We start from the raw sequence: 19706 nt of genomic DNA on the forward strand, positions 1-19706 counted from the left end.
TTTGCAAGAGAGCTGCACATCTAATTAACCCCATCCTGCCTGCTGCCTTCTTTCAGCAATTCCAGGAAGAGGGAAAAGCAGTACAAATGTGGGGATAGGGTTTGGTCTGTCTGTTCTTCCAGCTGACAGGTTCAGGTAGAGCAAAAGAGATTTAGCAGATTAAAATTCTTTCTAAAGGAGGCACGGCAGTGCTTAATGGTTGCAAAAGGCAACACAAATTCAGGAGTGAATTTCAGAGGAAGTCAAGCTTGAAAAGCTGCAATTCGTCTTGGTTTTAATAATCTCTTGGTCTTTGTTTTTAATTGTTTTTTTCCTAAAATAAAGTAGCTTTATGAGTTTCAAAGGAAGGTGGCTGGAGTACAGCTCATGTAAGTTATTCCTTGCAGAGTCAAAGCCAAGAGCTGTTCCTTTAAGTCAGGCTAGGAGTGGGTGTGTGGCTCCAAGCTTGGCCTGAAGCAGGATCTCTGAAGGTTGCCTGAAGAACTGTTTGCTATTGTACAAAAGTAAATAAAATTGGGGTCTGGAGTCCTCATGATAATGTAACGTGCATGTTTCTACATGAGAAAGGAAACACAGAACTAACTCCAGCATTGGGGTTTAGTGTTGTTCTAAAAATATATTTGCCAGGTCAAGCAAAAAATATTTCAGGAAAATCCAATGCTTCAGTTAATGCAGGACTTTGCCTCAATGGCCACAAGGATCACTCCAGGTTTACAGCTTAATAAAACAACCTAATAAAATATTTCACTATTCCCAAGCACAACTTTCCCTCCCACCTCCCAAATCTCAGAACCTGTCTACATGGGGTATTTACATCCATGCAAATACAATTTAATTTCTGTTAGAAGGTATCTGCAGGCACGTGGTTCAGATTTTTCCATTCAGGTAGCTTGGAAGTTGCTCCAATACTTTCACACCAAAGAAAACAAAGGTAAATCACATTACAGCGTGCTGCATCCTGGAAATCCACTTCCAAAACAAACAAAAACCAAACAAAACTCCCCAAAATCCCTCTTTTTAAAGCCAGTCTCTTGAATACAGGGAAATGGGGGTGTTGTATTGCATTAAATTCTTACAATGGGGGTATGGTGTGTTTTTAAGATGCCTGATGATGATATTACTGGAGATGTATGGAACCTGCACAGGTGTGCTCACATAGATTTAGACACACAATCCCATGTCCTCAAACATATCTAAATCTGGGTTGCTGTCCAGCATTGACTGAAAGGCTGGAATATTTTCATCTGGTTCCTGTCAGCACTCAGGAAATGGGATCAAATGTGGGGAAAAAATCCCAAAAAATCCCAAGATAATGAGAGACAGAAATAAATGTGTTTGAAGATGATTTCCAGCTCAGGGAAGGAAAATGTCTCAGGTGCAGAGATCCCTTCAGAGGCAGGCATGAAAGGAGCCCCATGGGAGAGGGACAGCTGGGCACTGGGGCTCAGACACACAGCAGCCCCAAGCTGCCTCCAATTGTTATGAAAATCCTGGGCCGAGATCAGAAGCAAATTATTTGCATGGAAAATTGAGCCTGTTCTGATCATCACCTCTTCAGAGGCTTCAGTGTGGGTTTTTAAATTAGTAAAAATGTGTGTGCTTGATAGAGAGCAATTAGTGCTTATTAACAAAACACTCTTTGGTTCAGCTCTGAGAATCCCTTTGCCTTTCTCAGGCAAGAAGGAAGTGATGGAAGTGATGTGCTCCTTGCTGATGCTTTGATGTGGTGGCTTGCTCCCAAAGATTTTTGTATTATTTATGTCTAACATATAGCAAGGCTCGGACTGATGAAGGTTAAGGCTGTACCAGGTTGTGTAGCTTAACTCTGAGACTGACTTGAAACATATTCTGGGCTGAAAAACTTGCTCTGAGGGATAACTCAGAGTCTCCAATTTATTCTGGGGGATTTCAGCCTAGCCAAAGGCACAGATATATCCCTTCAACGGGAGGAATCCTGCAGGAATGAAGTCTGACAAACAGAGTCTGACAAACACAGACAGCTTCTCAAAAGCTGCATTTCCATAAAGACCAGACGGGATATTTTAGCCATACAGCTGAGACACTGGGGAAGGAAGTGCCCGGCACCGCTGGCCAGATGTGGAAACGCCACAGCTGGATCCGCCCGGGGCAGCAAACTGCGCTCCCCTGAGCGGCCGCCGGGTGGCGCTGCGGGCCCAAACACGGCGGGGAAAGGGAAAGCGAAATAAAGGGAAAAGGAAAAAGGAAAACGGAAAAAAGAAAAAGAAAAAAGGAAAGGGAGAGGGAAAGGGAAAGAGAAATAAGGGAAATTGAAAAGGGGAAAGGGAAAGGGAAATAAGGGAAAGGAAGAGGGAGAGGGAAAAAGAAAGGGAAGTTAGGGACAGGGAAATAAGGGAAATAGGGGAGAGAGGAAAGGGAAAAAAGGGGAAGGGGTATAAGGGAAAGGGAAGGAGAAAGGGAAAGGGAGAAAGGAAAACAAGGGGAAGGGAAATAAGGGGAAGGGGAGGGGAAAGGGAAGAAAGGGAAGAAAAAGAAGAAAGGGAAAGGGAAAGGGAATGGGAAATAAGGGAGAGGGAAAGGGAGAGAGAAAGGGAGAGGGTGAGGAAAAGGAAAAGGAAAAGGAAAAGGAAAAGGAAAAGGAAAAGGAAAAGGAAAAGGAAAAGGAAAAGGAAAAGGAAAAGGAAAAGGAAAAGGAAAAGGAAAAGGAATGGGCCCCAGAAGAGCTGGCACTGCAGGCACACACAACCACAGCCAGGGAAAGGCAAAGGGGACACCACTGAGCCATCACAGCATTTTCCTCTCAAGATGAAGGACAGACAAGCTAAAAGGCCCAAACAAGTCTTTGTTGACAAGACAAATGGGAATGGGCACTTGAAACCAGAGAGCAGGGGAAAGAAAGAGGAAACTTGAAAAGATTACATAGAAAAGAGCACATACATGTTCTGGAGTATTTGTCAGCTTCTAGCTGATCCTTATTCCCAAACCTATTAGTAAGCTACCCAACCTGCAAACTCTGCTCCTTCTCAGGGCATTAGGAAGCTGGCTGGTGAAAATGTGTCAAAATGAGAGGAGGATGGGAATCCAGAAACAAAACCAGCTCATTGAAATCAATCAGTTTGACAAAATTCTTGCCAGTGACATTTCAAAGGTCCCGGATTATTCTGAGAATTGCTGCTTAGAAAAGGCCCCATGGGTCTGCTGGGATCCACAAGGGCTTTTTGCATTTTTCTATTTATTCTTTAAGTCTTAATGAACTTAAAACCACAGGGGGTTCATCACCTGATCAATTGACCTGCAGGCACAAGGAGTTGCTTAATTACCAGGTCTGGGTTTGGGTGATGTTTTGTAATTGCACAGAAAAATCCACATTGCAGCTCTGTGGGATCAGTTATTGGGTTATAAAAAGGGAAAATAATCCAGGTGTCAGCTCTTAATTGGATAGTTTAATCTTAAAAGCCCTTGTACCAAGAGATTGTTGGCCATTTTGTGCCTTCTAATGAAAAGCTGCAGAACTCACAGCAGTGAGATTGTTTTACTGATAAGAAATAATAAACACCTGAGTATGAACATGAACTGCTGTCTCAGTGCCTTCAATCCAGAGCCAGAGAAACTCAGGATGGGTCTGACAGTGTGACAGCATTTTTTGGCACAGGTTCCTGCTCCTTCCCACAGCTCTGGACCCTATGGATGAGGCATTTTATTTTCAAGCTCTCAAGTGCATGCACAAGGCAGGAGACAGTAAGGACTTATTTCAGGAAGGTGTCTGTGGCAGGCAGGTTAAAATTAGACCATTTGTTCCTAAAAAGTCTGTGTGGGACGATGAGGACCTGGCAGGAGGCTCTCCAGAGGGGAATGTGACACAGGAAGAGCCTCTGCAGTGATGTCACCTGGGTAATGCATGGAAGGGTCCTGGGAAGCTCAGGGATGGAGCCCTGGAGCTCGTTCAGAATGAAGCAAAGTGAAAATTTTCCAGGATAGAAATCCATTTTAATTTAGGTGAAATGTACATTTTTGAGTTGAGTCTGTGGTTAGAAATCGTAGTTATTTAGCCAGACTGCAAGGCCTAAGCTCAGTGAAGTTACTTCAGCAAAGGACAGAGATAAAGGGGAGGAGGCAGAAGATGATAGAGAGGAACAGGGACTGTGGTAAGGGAAGTCAGCCTGACCTTGGAATTTCTTCTGATAAAAAGGAACTAGTGGTAAAAGTAACACAAAACCCATAAAAATGAGTATGTATGAACCTATTGTGAAACTGTATGCATATGTATTTGAGAGGGGGATAAAAGGAGACCTGAAGTTCTCAGAGGCACGCATGCCTTTTGAGGAGAGTTTTCTCCGCATGTGTCCAGCGCCGTAAATAAAACATACCGAGCTTTACAACTTTATAAAAGTTGTGAGGTTTCTTCTTTTCTCCCCAAAACAAGGCTCAGGGATGGAGCCCTGGAGCTCGTTCAAGACACTCTGTATCTGGGGGCAGCGGGAAAGGAGCAGGGTGTGAGGCAGACGTGTGGACAGGACCCACCACCCACGCTCCCAGATAAGGGAATTTGGGGCCAGGACACACAGATCTGCTATTCCTGCACTATTGTGAGGGGCTCTTCAGCAAAGCATCAGCCTCCTCTTCCTGTCATGCCCCCTCCTCTCAGAGCTCCAGGAATTCCTGTCTTCTGAGCTGTCTGCCTTCCACACATGGCTCAGCAACTATTGTACTGCTGGGAGTGTCCTGACAAAGGCAGGAATGATGAATTGGGCTCCATGCTCTCAGAAGGCTAATTTATTATTTTATGATACTATGTTATACTAAAGAATACAGGAAGGATATTTACAGAATGCTAAAAAGATAATAATGAAAACTCGTGACTCACTCCATAGTCCTGACACAGCTTGGCCCCAATTGGCCAATGAGTTAAACAATTCACACCAGAATTTAATTAAATAATCACCTGTGGGTAAACAATCTCCAAACACATTCCACGTGTGAGCACAACACAGGAGAAGCAAATGAGATAAGAATTGTTTTCCTTTTCTCTGAGGCCTCTCAGCTTCCCAGGAGAAAAATCCTGGGCGAAGGGATTATTTCAGAGAATGTGAATGCCACAAGCATCAGCTCTGCTTCACATCCTCAGGTTGGCAGGATCATTAGGGAACAAACTGGTGGGCAGCAGGCCTAGAAAAGCTCATCCTGAAGGGTTGTGATGTTTCCTTTCCTCAGGGAAGGTGCTTGCTCTGAAGCCAAGCTAAGGAGAACCAGATCAAGCTCTCAGATCTGCACAAGCAGAGATCTGTTCTGAGGTTTAATGTCCCCTATAGGAATGTGCTGCTTGTTGATGGAGTGACAAAACTGTCCTTTGTCCCCTTGAAAAGGAAAGGAACCCAGAAGTTTCTCTCCTCCATTAGGTGAAAAAGACACTTCATAGGCTTGGGGATCTTCACCTCAAACTTAAGGATAGCTAATTGGACAGTAGCTAAAAATCTTGCCTAGGCAATTTACTAGAAAAAGAAGAGAACAAAGAAATGAATCACTCTTGTGAGGTGTTTTACCAGGAGCAAGAACCTTTTGCACCTTGCTTGGTTTTTCTCTGTTTGTTATTTTGCCTTTTATTAAACCTTTTTTTTCCCAACACTGCAACAAAAGCCATCCTGCTGATTTTATGCCTCCAAAGGTAGCTGCGCTATCTTGGGTGAGTAATAGACCACAAAAAGATATCAGACCTCACTTGAGGAAGCTCCTATCACTGTACAGTGATTGTGGATGTGTGAAAAATAGCTCTGGAAAGCCACTCAGCGTTACAGTGCGGGAGAATGAAAGTTGGAAATGCAGACTCCCTCTTCCAGCAGAACTTTCTGGTCATGAGGCAATTACTGAGTACCTGCAAAAGGAAAAACTCTTTTCCATTCTCACCTCTGTAACTGCAGAGATGCAGAAACAACAGCCTTGCTTTGTGCCACAGGGGTGCATCATACACATTTTTGTAGGGGAGAAATACAAAGAGTTCTTTAGACTGCAGGCCAGATCATCACAGTGATACCCATTTCCACTTCTCAAAGCAAATCCTTGGCACAAAAATGTAATTATATGTCCCCCCTTACAATTGCAGCATAAAAGGCCTAAAGCACTTAACTCTTAGTTTAAGTGATCCTGCTCTCAATGCTTGATACTTGAAGGTGAAGGATGAACAGAGTGATGTGTGCTCCAGCAATTCAGAGAACAGAGGACCTACAAAACCAGCAGCAAGAGAACATGAGACTCACCTGCAGCCCTGTTTGAACTTTAATGAAGTTTTCCTGTGCTATGGGAAAAATGAGTCCAAATGAGGCAGCCCATTAACCCACAATTCATCTTGGCTCTGACTTCAGTGATCAGCTCATGGAACCTTGGACCATAGAGCTGTGACATTTATAACAGTAGAGATTTTAGTCCTATATTAGTTGAAATCTTTCAAGGTTTGGACTGAAACAAAAAAAGCCCTCAGCTTTGTAACCCAGTCAGTCAAACCTCACAGAGAGTTTAGCTTAAAAACCTCCCTGACTCCCTTGTAAAAAATTATTTTAAACTGACTAAGCAGTTAAAAATAGTTGAATCTATTCAGATTATGAACCAATATTTATAATTATTTATTTTTGCAAAGCATTGTTAAATTTTCTATTAAATATAGCTTGCTGTTTTTCTCCTATTGTCAGGAGACAACCTTCCTTTCCTTCTACCCCCCAAAAAAGCCATAGATAACCATTAGTATATTTTATTATGTGATATATATATATAGATATATAATATTATTTTATTATATTATATATATAGCCATAGATAGCCATTAATATATTTTCTTTTATACATATTATCAATATTATGTTGATATATATTATTTTGTACTTTATACATATTATTAATATTAATATATATGTTAATATATATTATTTTAATATTAATATATTTTATTTGATTAATATATTTTATTTAAATTCTTTTTAATACCATTTTCTCACTGGTAGTTTTCATATATCTGGAGGGGAATTACTGTTCTAGCTGTGTTTGGAAGTTGGGACCCAGAATTTATTTTAAGCCTCCTGAAGTTAAATAAAGGTCAGATTTGGAGTTATTCAGGCCCATATTCCCTTTACTCATCTTGTGAGAGCAGCTCTGCTTTATTAGCATGTCATCCAGAGGATTTGCACCCTGGTTCACCTCTCACAAACCATCTCTCAGCACTAAAATATCATCATGTGCTACAGTGTGAAAGATCTCCCTGTCCCATTACACTTGTCAGGTGCATCTGACCTATCTGGGCTGAAGAATGTTCATTCTTCCCATGACCAATATTTTTGGCCTTCTTGGTCATTTCCTGTTCTTCTCTGGCCTGAGATATGATGTCATGGCTCACAATGGCCCTCACACTTCAACACCATGCAGAAAATGTGCTGTTATCCTCAGGGAGGTGACAGGGTAAAGCAAATCCTCTTGGTCAAACATCACTGAAGTTATGTGAGGAATCTCCAGTGGGAAAGGAATACTAAAAACATTTTCTGCCTCTGAGGTCCCGTGGCCTCTCTCTGTGCAACCCATACTGATGTGATGGTTTTAACTGAACAGTTAAGGGATTTAAAGTGTAGGCAACTGTTCATAAAGCAGTTTTTTTCCAAGATGGGTTTTGAGTGCTCAAATGAAGGCCCTTTGGAGGGTTCTCCCCTGTTTCAGAAAGCACTGAAGCACTATTTTCTATAAAAAGCAGATTGTGTGGCCGCATTCTTACCCCACCTTCCCATTACTGTTTATTCTTGCACATATTATTCAAGGTTTCCCATCTGTTGGAACCTGGATGCTGAGAATTTTAAACTTTCTGTGCTGAAAGGCACAGACCCGCAAGAGAACACTGCATTTGATCTGAGGCTGTGGAGAAGCCTTCCAAAATTGATTGATAGCACTGGGATTAAAGTGTGGAGTTGGTTAGAAGTGTGTAATATCACATGGTGGAAAACTTAGAGTTTGGGATTTTAGAATATAGAAATAAATATGAAGCAAGATGGGGGTTTTAGGGTGGAGGCAGGTGGTTCTTCTTTACCTTCTTCTTCCTTCTTCTTCATGGGTTTGGGTGATGTTTTGTAATTGCACAGAAAAATCCACATTGTCTCAGAATTTTCCACTGCAAGAAAACTGAATAACAACTTCTAGCTTAAACCATAATGTACTAACTTTTAGTGATTGGAGAACAGTAACATGAATATGGTAATTATAGTAGTTATGATGGGCTATAGATAACAGTTAAGGTATAGATTGGTTCTGCTGTATTGAGGTGCTCAGCAAAGAAAAGTCTATAATGCATTGTAACCAAAAGAAAAGTCTATAATGCATTGTAACCGAAACCAAAGGGTCTCCAGGCCTGCCTGCAGCTCTAGCCGACCGCTGTAGGCACAACTCTGTCACCCACAACCCTGGAGTGCTGTAACCTCTTGGATACAATAAACTGCATTTTGGAGAGCCCCTGGAGTCCCACATCTCTCATTTGGGCTCTTACAGTGGTTCCCAACGTGGGGCACCATTAGTAAGAGAAGTTATTAAGAGCCTCAATGAGGGATGTGGGTCTCCAGGCCTGCCTGCAGCTGGAGCTGGCAGCTGTGGGCACAGACTGTGTCACCCTCGACCCTGGACTGCTGTGACACCTTGGATACAATAAACTGCATTTTAAAGAGCTACCTGGAGTCCCACATCCCTCATTCAGACTCTTACTCCACCCATTCCTCTTTCATCCCGACAGTACATCCCAAGGGATAGGGTTTGAGTCCAAGGTTGTGGGGGACTATCCTTAGTGACAAATCACAGTATTCCTTCTAACCAATGTCAGCCCAAGGGCACAGGGAGCTGTGCAGCCCCTGTGGGCACAGCCCAGGCCCTGATCCCCCAGGGCTGAGGCTTTGCAAGCGCCTGGTGGGAATGGCAGGGCCAGGGGCTGTGACAGGGGAGGTGTGAATGTGCTGCTGACAGTGAACTTTATCTCAAGCATGAGCACAGCCTCCAGCCCTGCAGCCTGAGCACCTTATCACAGCTTTGGAGTGTTGGTTTTTGAAAGGCTGCTTGCCAGTCACGCTGTGCTGAGAAGCAACAGCTAAAATATCCTGTCCCTCTGGCCCACAGCCACCCACCCTGCAGCACAAAAGGCTCCAGCTATTTCCAGAAGCTTGGCAATCACGGTGAGTATTTTCTGGGAAAACAAAGAAAGGTTGTTAAATCAAGAACAGAGGGTGATAAGAGCAGCCACGCCGAGTTCCTGAGGGAGAGCAGCTTTGCTTTCCCAGATTTTCTGGGTGAAGCTGCATCCTTCCCACTGCAGCAAGAAATTCCCTCTGTTCACATGCAGCTTTGTGGGCATCCACTGCAGAATTCCAGGATGGTCTTGCAGTTCTCAACAGGAAGGATTTGCCCTCTAATCACAATAAGCAAGAGTGGGTACATGTCACAATAGGGCACAAAATGAACCATGAATTACACACAAGCTGAGATGTCCAAGGTAAAAAGAGAGTAGTTTATTTCCAAACTCCAATATTTATACACTTTCAAAAGTGATCATGGATTGGAGGATGAAATTGCCACCTCTCCAGCCACACTGGTCCATCAGTTCTCTCCTCCTCTAGAAATGAATGCAAAACAATCATTATTTACATGAAAAGTGCATGACAAACTACATTACAAAAATGGAGTTACATCACAGTAATGTAATATAACTCCATTACATTACTGCACACTTGCATGTACCTGTTGCCCTGTTCTAAAGTTCTTCTAAGCCTTCTTCTTCTAAGAAGAACTTCAGAAGAACAGGGCAACAGGTGTGCAGTTGTACCTGAACTGATGAGAAGCATTGATGAAAAGAACCATAAATGTTAGCAGGAAGAAGAAGAATACATGCATGAATCCCGGACAAAAATCAGGGTAGTTTACCTCCCTATTCTCAAAACTGACCTACACCACTCTCTAGTCAAGCACAGTCCACAAATCTGAGTTTTGTCAAAACTAATGGACAATTGGGATCCTGCTCTGGGAGCACAAAATTTAGGTTATGTACAGTGCCACTCTCACAGGCTGAGGGAAAATCTGCTGAGGGTTTTGTGGAGGACAGGCTTTATGTAATGATTACATTTTTAGTTAGTTGGGTTATTTTTAGGTCCGTCACCAGTCTGTTAGGGGAGGCAGAAGGGAAGTAAACAACCCCTGCAACTCCTAGGACAGGAGCCATTCCATTCCTGTAGCTGTTTAGCCATTTCTAGAAATGGCTTCACCTTCTTCAAGCCCCACAGTGACAAATGGCATGCAGCCATAAATAGCACAATGGGATGGTGTGACCTCTTGCCCCTGGATTTGGCTGCCTGGCAAGCAAACCCTGGTCAATGGGCACTGGTGACACTGCTCCCAGCTATGCCAGGGTGAGCTGAGCTCAAAGAAATACCTGGCAAGTGTTATCCCAGATAAAATGCTCAAGAAATATCCTCCTTACACCCTTCTCTTCCTACACAAACTTGCATCCTGTAAAATCCATTATGAGAGTCCAGATCAACATATCCAACCATCCATGTGACACTGAAGCTTTTAATAACTTTAATGTTTAAATAAACAATAAACCATAGACATACCAAGAGCCTTCCCAAAACTTGACCACTCTCACACACTTCCATGACCAAACCCCGAAAAAGAGACACTCAGAACCTTGTTGTAGTGCATGCACCATGGTTTTGATTATGAAGAAATAATTTCATTGAAGTTTCTCAGTGTCTGGTCTGTTATTTTCTCTGTTTTTAGCAGAAGTTGAACTTGAGGCACATTCTCCACTCACCAGGAGAGGTCACCCCACACCTCAGTAACCAAACCAGGAGCCCGGATGGGATCTCACAGAGCGACCTGGGTGGATGTCCCAGCTCGGAGCAGCTGGGGATGTGTCCTGTCCATGCTGCCCACAAAGGTTCTGTTTCTCTCTCCCGTGAGGAGTCAGGAAGGGCAGAAAACGAATGCCACAGCTTTCCTGCCTGCAGCTGCTCCCACTGCCAGTCCAGCCTTGCTCCATGCAGAAAAATTAGACCTCCAAACACCAAAGATGTTTCATAAAACACAGAGAATGAGAAACTTGGATTCTGAGCAGTTTGGTGCAAGATCAACCTATGAATTTCTGAGATCCAACCTAAAGATCATGTGGAAGCAAGGATGTCCAGATCAACACATCTAGTGATGAACTCAACCATCTGTGTGACACTGAAACTTTTAATAAATTTAATAATTTCTTTTCTAAATTTAAATAAGCACCCATTCATGGTGGTGCTGCTGTGCACTGAGCCTGCACAGCCCAGCTGCAGCCCACCCAGGGAGGGGAGGCAGGGGGACACCAAGAAAATGTTTGGAGCATTTTTCCAGCTAAATGTCAATGTCTCAGTGAGGAGCCCCTGGTGCCAGCATCCCTCACAGGCTCAGTGATCCCTCTGTGATGAAAGTGCTGCAGAAACACCACTGCCCTTTCAGCCAGCCAGGGAATGTTGGCCTGAGCAGCTGGGAGGGAGAAAAAGGCTAAAGGGGTCACTGAGCTTGCAAGGAGGAAGATGAGTTACTGCAGCAGGGCTCCAATGATCCCTTATCAAACCTAATTTATGTGCTGTAAACTTCAGCGCTCAGTAACCTCATGGGATGGGCAGGTAAATCCCCAGAGTGTGGAAACCCAGGGCACTGGGAATATTTCTGTGTCTGTTCCCCCAGGGCAGCACTGACTCTGACCCTCATCCATGGAGAAAATTTCCTAAACTCCAGAATAGCCTGGAATCCACAAAAGTGTGAAATAAATTATAGAGAGCAGTGCAGGTGTATCACTTAGTGAGAAATTGAGGTTTGGGATTTTTAGTGTGTTGTGGATGACAGCAAGATGGAGGGCACAGGGTGCTGTCCTGGGTTTCTTTTTCATGGGTTTGGGGGGCATTTTGTAATTGGGCAGAGAAGTCTGCATTGCAGCTCTGTGGGATCAGTTATTGGGTTAAAAGGGAAAATAATCCAGGTGTCAGCTCTTAATTGGACAGTTTAGTCTGAAAAGCCCTTGTACCAAGAGATTGTGGCCATTTTGTGCCTTCTAATGAAAAGCTGCCCAACTCACAGCAGTGAGACTGTTTCACTGATAAGAAATAATAAACACCTGAGTGTGAACATGAACTGCTGTCTCAGTGCCTTCAATCCAGACCCAGAGGAACCCACAGCTGGGACCCCCACACCAGAGGAATAGTTTGCCCTCATCTTGCTCTTTAACCATATTCTCATGATACAGGAGAAATATCTCAGGAAGCTGCTAAACAACTTGTTCTTGGAGATGGGCAACACAAATCAACCTGCTTCCTTCCACCCTATATGAAAGACTTGCCATACAAAGGAACACTTCAAAAAGGGACACAAAGCCATTTACTAACTCTAACTCCAAAATATTTTCTGCTGTCCTCAGGGATTCTTCCTTATAGACTGATGTTTGTGCTGAGGTCTCCATCTTAGCTGCAATGATAAATCTCTGTGAATATCCAGACCAAGGCGTTAGGGTGAGAGGCAATGACACAAATGGCAATGGGAAAAATTCCAAGTGGATTTTGGTAAATCGTTGTTTCTTGAAGGTTTTCAAATTCACCTTGACAAGGCATTGAGAAATTTCATCTAAGCTGGCTCTGCTTTAGCACAAGATTGCACCACAGACTTCTAGAAATCCTGTCCAGCCTTAATTATTCTTTTACCAACACAGTCATAGATGAGGATTGTACTAGTGAGAGTAACCAGAGAAACATTCAGCAGAACCCCAAAACAACCTCAGAGATCTCAAGGTTTTCTCAAGAAGATTTATTATCCATTTCTGCAGACCTGTGAGAAGCCATTCAAAACAACAAAACAATCCTGGAGAAAAGATGAACCTGAAACTGCCCTGACCTTTTCTCACTGTGTTGTTACATTGAGAAATACACACCTCAAACCTCTGGGATGATGATTTCAATTTCTTTTACAAACAAGATTCATATCAAATGTGGTTTTCACCAGCATCAACCACAAAAAAAACCTCAACAATATAATAACATGAAACTTCCTTTTCCTTCACAGAGGGATGTTTCTAAGCTGTCTTCTTACAACACCCATTTAAAATGATATCTCAAACTGATCTGCACAAGAAAAAAAGCATTGAAAACATTAAACCTGCTGCCACATCACAGAATTATTTTTTTCCAAGCTTCCAGGACCAACAAGTTGATACTGAAAACTGGTTTGCAAGCTTTCAGTAACTCAAATATCAGATGAAAAACACCAGATGGTCTTTAATTTCCATTTCCTCCATGTAGGTCCAGCTTGATGGCCTTTAACTCTGTGCATCACATGTGTGCAAAAATGCCATGAAAGGGCAAGAAGTGTTATTGCATCTCAATTTTTCAGTGAAGCCAAATTTCAAGCCTGTCCTTCCTTTCAGACTGATTGTGATTTAATAGAAAACGTGTACAATAGACAAAGATCACACAAAGGAATTATTTTAAGCTGGATCCAGGGAAAGAGGAATTTCTTCCTCAACTTAAGCCTTGTAGAAGTTTTCTGTGCATGCCAGGTTTTGGCCACACTCGCTGTCATTCAGGCCAATAACCACTGCAACTTGAATTTGTAATAATTGGTTTTCCCCTTCTTGTCCAAATCACACTCTTTCATCTCTGAAGTCAATAACATCATATTAATAAGTTATATATGTTATTATGTTATGATAGCATTATTATGTAATAACACTCAGTTCTGAGCATGTTTTCTGAGCTCATCCCTCTGGTATGGGGTTCACAGTGACAAGGGAGCCAGGTGGATGTGTTGGGGACACCATTCACTTCCTTTCCCACTTCACAGCTCTCTCACAGTTATTTTCCTTTGGATAAAAAATACAGGGTTAGCAGTGAGCCCAAGGAATCCTGAGCTGTGCTCACTCATGTTCATCCGTGCCACCAAAACTCCAGATTGATGCTGCACTCCCTGAGTGGAAATTGCTCCTTTAATTCACCACCAGAAAAGAGAATTATTTCCTCCCTCCTCCTCGTCTTCCTCCTCCTCCTCCTGGGTGGATGAAACCAGATCAAAACCTCAAACCAATCCTTGCACCAGCAGGAACTCCAAAGGTAGATTTGGGAGGGGTTGGAGGGAGATATAAATGCTGATAGCTGGAGACACAGAGCAGCACTGACCTGCAGAGACTTAAGGGAAGAGGGATCAGACACCAAACATGAACATGAAACTCCTTTTTTGCCCTGGATTCCTTCTGCTGCTCATTGTCAGTCAAAACCAGGCAGGGGCCAGATCCATCTCCAGCTTACAGGTAAGTGACTGAATAGAGCTGAAAGAAGCTGATGCTTCTTTAGGAATTGGACGTGTCAGATGAGCTCTGCTTCTTCCAAACCCATCCTAAAGAGATAACATGACAGCAGGAATGCTGAGATGGGCAGATACAAAGTGATTAAACAGAGGAAATTAAAGTCATTGATCACTGGATTTAAATTTCTGATCACATGAGGTGATTGAAAGGAAAATATTCGGGTTTTTTTCCTGTGGATTCAGTTAGGGGATTGTACATTCAGGGTCATCCTGTGAGTGTAGCAATGAGCTTTTGGAGTAAAGGAATTATTCTGGGAGGGCTGTGATCTGAAGCCCTGCAGCAGTCACCTGCCTGCACCCCTGAAATCCCTGGTTTTAGCTGAAAAAGGAATTAAGGGTTATGAATGCAGGATCTCCTCCTCACTCAGCTCAGCAGCAATGCAGCCCCTGCCTGTGACTGCCAGGCGCAGAATATAAGAAAAAGGGAAAGTATGTATGTGTACCTCTGTGTATTTGTTTGTGCAGGAGTTCCAAAACATTTCAGTTACTGCACTAGGGAGCTGCCATTGCCATATATGAAGTGACCTCTCAGTGTGCAAAGAAATGTACAAGATAATCCTTCAGAACTAATTTCAGCATGTCTCCTGCCATTGCATTAATTCTCTTAGATATCAACTATTTTTTTCTTTTTCCTTATTCACTATTTTTTTCTTTTTCCTTATTCTTATTCCTTATTCTTTTTCCTTATTCCTTATTATTTCCTTATTTCCCTTATTTTTTCCTTTTCCTTATTCATTAAGGATGCCTTAACGCAATGGCAAGAGACGTGCTGAAATTGGTTCTGAAGGATTGTCTTATACATTCTTTGCACGCTTTATGATGCCTTTTGCAAATTTTTCATAATTTTTCATAATTTATCCCTATAAATTATGAAAAATTTGAAAAAGGCATCATAAAGCGTGCAAAGAAATGTCTAAGATAATTTCTAAGATTTATTCGCAGTTCTAGGAAACACTTAACTGGCAGTCTGGCAGCTCAGAAATACATCCTCAGATTTAGCACTGAGTACGGCTTACATGGAAATAATGAGAGTTTCCAGAACCCCTCCTTCTCATCTTTTCCCACTTCCTGCCCTTCCCTTTTTCCAGAGCGTGTCCAAATTGCTGGATGAGGACCTGGAGCATCCCCTGGTGTCAGAAGAGTGGGAGCATGAGCAGGACGAGCTGATGGCAGGAGATGTCTTTGATCAGCCAGATACTGAACTGCAGTGGGTGCAAAGCACCAGGGAGCAGCCCGGGGACGTTCCCGTGGCTGATGCTGCTGCCACCCAGAGATTCCTCAGCCACCTCCTGAGCTCACCCCGCAGATACCAGGGCAGAAGGAAAAAGGGGCTCCCCAAACCACACAGGGGCTGTTTTGGTGTCAGACTGGACAGAATTGGGTCACTGAGTGGATTAGGATGCTGACTCTGCTGTGGTAAGAGAGAGGCAGAGGCTGCTGGTGTGTGTTCATTTATAGCTTGCAGAAATATGCAAAAGAGCAGAGTTAATTCAGCTTTAAGGAAATGGTGCCTTAAAGTTAAGTTTCCCCCTCCTACCACAAACAGAATTTATTATTTTACTTTCCTCAGAATTCACTGTCATCAGATGTAGATTTAAAACCTGTGAATGCCACTCCTCTGTTTTATTTGCTTTCCCTCCTTTCTCTGAGTCAGCTGTGAGCATTTCATCTTGTCTTAGAAAATCAGAGAGGTTTTTCCTCTCTGCTCCCCAGGGATAATTGCTTCAATCCAAACAAATTCTAAGCAGAGCAGTGGAGCTAAATCTGCCCCTAGAACAGCAAGAAAACAGTTAATTTCCATATGTGAAATCCTTTATACTTCTCTTTCTATTTCTTATTGATCTTCTTTATTGACAGGATAACTTTGGGGTTTCAAACACCCCTTGCCTGCTACAGTTCTGCTCTGTACAGAGCAAACAAACCCACTTCTCCCATGATTTACTTGTCCAACAAAATGCACCTTTGCTGTACTGCCTGTTTGTATCAGAGTATTTATTTGTCAACATCTATCTGAAAATTAATTGCAGAAAACTACATTTGTACTCTTTGTTTACTGACTGTATAAATAAACAAGTCTCATTATGTCACAGGTAATAAACTGTTTTCCATAATGAATTTGCCTCGAGGTTTGCTGTGTGATTTGTTCATATTTCATTCCTGAAACAGAGCCCTAGTTTGCAGTTAGACATTGGAATTCAGGAGCATTTCAGAGGGTTTTTGTCTGATAAACAGAAACCAAAGCCCCAAATCTCTGACCCACAGTTTGAAGAAAGGGCAGCTCTCTTAGCAGACATCACTAGAAAGCAGCGACTCTGCATTTAATCTGCCACTGATGGAGGAAAACAAATTTTTCTTAGTATTTGTTTTATTTTAAAAAAAAGAAAAAAAGAAACAAAAAACCACACATTTATTAAAAAAAAGGAAAAAAGTTTTATTGAAAAAAAGAAAAAAAAGAAACAAAAAAACCCCAAACAAACAAACAAAAAAACCAAACATAAAACCAACCCCAAAACAATCCTACCCTTCTTTGAAGGAAATTCAAAGGCACCCCACTCTTCCATAGGAATCCAGGTATTTCAAACCACTGAGAAGAAAATTGAAAAACATATCCTGAAGGCTTCTCTGTTTAACATTTTTGGTTAGGTCTTATGTTGTTTGCTAGTTAATCTGTTTAATTTAACTTTATTAACAAAGCAACAGCAACTGTGAAAATGCACTGAGCAGGTATTTGTTGCCATATGCATACACAGCTCTGATACAATGACTTTAGCTCATAATGAATTTGTTACACTCTGAATTGCCATTCCTAAGAGAAAAATCACAAGAAAATTAAGATTTCTACTAATCAAAAAAAGAATTAAAGTCCAGAATGAAAACTGTGTTATTCTTTCATCTTCCAGCATAATTCCATACCAATAGCCAGCCTATACATGGCTTAAAATCATATCTTGTGACACCTGGAGTTAATGGGAAGTTTGCAGCCTCCTTTCTGATAATCCTGAGTCTAAAGCTTGTTCCTGGCTCCCAGTAACTCTAGAACAGGGATGTTGTCACAGACATAAAGGTTTCTTAATGTTGAAATTTCACTGAAAACCCAGTGGAAGGCAAGAACTACTGAAGTTTATTTGCAGAAAAATAACAGAGGTCAGAGCAGGTTGAAGTCTGAGCTGTGAGCACCTGTGAACAGAATCCTGCAGAAGTTGAATAAGAAGCAGATAAGAATTGCAATTACAGAGGTCAGGCTGGTGATGTGCCACCCCATCACCTGGCAATTTGTGGGAACACTTTAAAAAGGCACTTTTCTCAAAGCAAGAGCAATTTATCTCACATAAAAGCCTCTATAATTAGATCCCCAAGACTGAAGCCAGGTGTGTTTGTACTTTAGGTAATTTGCTGGGTTCTATTAGCATTTAAATAATCCAAGCTAGGCTTTGAAGTGAGGATGCCAGTCAGATGAGGGAAGCTCCTTTCGAGCTGTGCCCTTTCCATCTTTGCTAAGAAGCAATGCATGAATTTACAGACCAGGGCAACACAAGCTGCTGAGGACAAAAGCCTCCAATAAAAGTACTCCTACATGGAAAGAAACATTCAGATATCTTTCTCAAATATGTGTGCTTTTGGTGTGTCTAATTTGAAGTGATGTAAGGCAGCAATTGAGATTTGGTCTCATCCAAGACTCACTTCTGGCTAGCTTATTAGCAGAGGGCCAATTGTATTTATTCCCGTTGGGCTTTAAAAATCGCTTTAAAAACACACCGGGGAGCAGCTGCAGGTGCAGGCAAAGGGCTGCGAGGGCTTCAGCACCGGGGACAGACGCCAATGGCCCCGCCGGGCTGCCCCAGCCTGCCCGCGGCTCCCTGAGCACTGAGCCTGCAGGGTCCAGCACACAGACAATGTGACACAATCACCGGGAGAAACAACCCGTGCTTGGGATGAAAATTTAACTCCCCCCTTGGAAAAAGTGAGGCACCACTTAATTGCATCCTCTTAATTGCAGGATGGCCACTCCAGACATTTTTACATTTCTGTTTTGATTCTTGTCTGATGGCCTCACTGATTAATTTCCTTCTCAATCTAACCATTATGCAGGGAAAGAGCCTGGGTGCGGTGTGGTGTCGCAGACATCTTTTATGAAAAGTCTTTTCCTTAGGATTTTTCCTCCTGAGAAGCTGAGAGGGCTCAGGAACAAAATGTAAACAATGATTATCTGCTGCTGTGGAATGTAACAGGTGGATCTTTGATTAGCCCATGCTGGTTGTTTCTAATTAATGGCCAATCACAGTCAGCTGGCTCGGACTCTGTCTGAGCCACAAGCCTTTGTTATCATTCTTTCCTTTTCTATTCTTAGCCAGCCTTCTGATGAAATCCTTTCTTCTATTCTTTTAGTCTAGTTTTAATATAAAATATATCATAAAATAATAAATCAAGCCTTCTGAAACATGGAGTCAGATCCTTCTTTTCCCTCATCCTCACACCCCTGTGAACGCGGTCACAGTGTGGCACAGTTTTGTCAAAGGTTTTGTCACTGGGAGATGAAAGGAATCCAAACCCAGGCTGTCCCTGAGAACAGGAGGCTCTGCACACACAGCTCACAGTGCCCAGCCCAGCGTGGCAGCAGCAGAATGGACGCAGTGCCAGGATGTGCAGCAGGTTGGGGCAGCACTTGGGGCAGGCCTGTCCATCTGCACACGGAACCCACACGGTGCCAGCCCCCAGGGTTACGGTCCTTACCCTCACAGGGCTGAAAAACAAGGACACAGAATCCCCTGGCTGGGGAAGGGGCAGTGCCACCTCAGCTGAGCTGTGCCCATCTCCTCATCACAGCACCCACACACCGGCTGCCAGCAGCATCTCTCTGATCTGAACAACCAGAGCTGCTCTGACGGAGCCTCCTGGCACCACAGCTCCCACCCCACACCTTGGGCAGCAGGGGGAATGTGCCAGGTTCCCCAAAATCAGTCACAGAAAGCTTTGCAGCAGAACCTGCTGCCCTGTTAAAGCAGATATTTTACTGGGGAAATGCCCAGCTGTGTCAGAACTCAGTGCATCCCTCTGGGTGTCCAGAGTTGCCAAGGACCCCGTTGGGGGGCTCAGAGACCCTGGCATGCTGCCCAGAACACCTGGGGATTTGATTGTGACCCCTGGAGCAAGTTGTCAGCTTTGTATGAGGACATGAAAGTCACACAGGTTTGAATGGTGTAATAATAAAATGATCACAGGGTGAAAATGTGGATTTTAGGATTTTTGGCATGGGGGTTATGGGGACAAGATGGAGGAACTTGGGTGTGTCCAGCCTTTCTTCTTCTTCTTGTTCTCCTTTATCTGCAGTGATGTTGGCACTT

This window comes from Zonotrichia albicollis, chromosome 25, assembly GCF_047830755.1.
Source record: "Zonotrichia albicollis isolate bZonAlb1 chromosome 25, bZonAlb1.hap1, whole genome shotgun sequence".
Taxonomy (NCBI): Eukaryota; Metazoa; Chordata; class Aves; order Passeriformes; family Passerellidae; genus Zonotrichia; species Zonotrichia albicollis.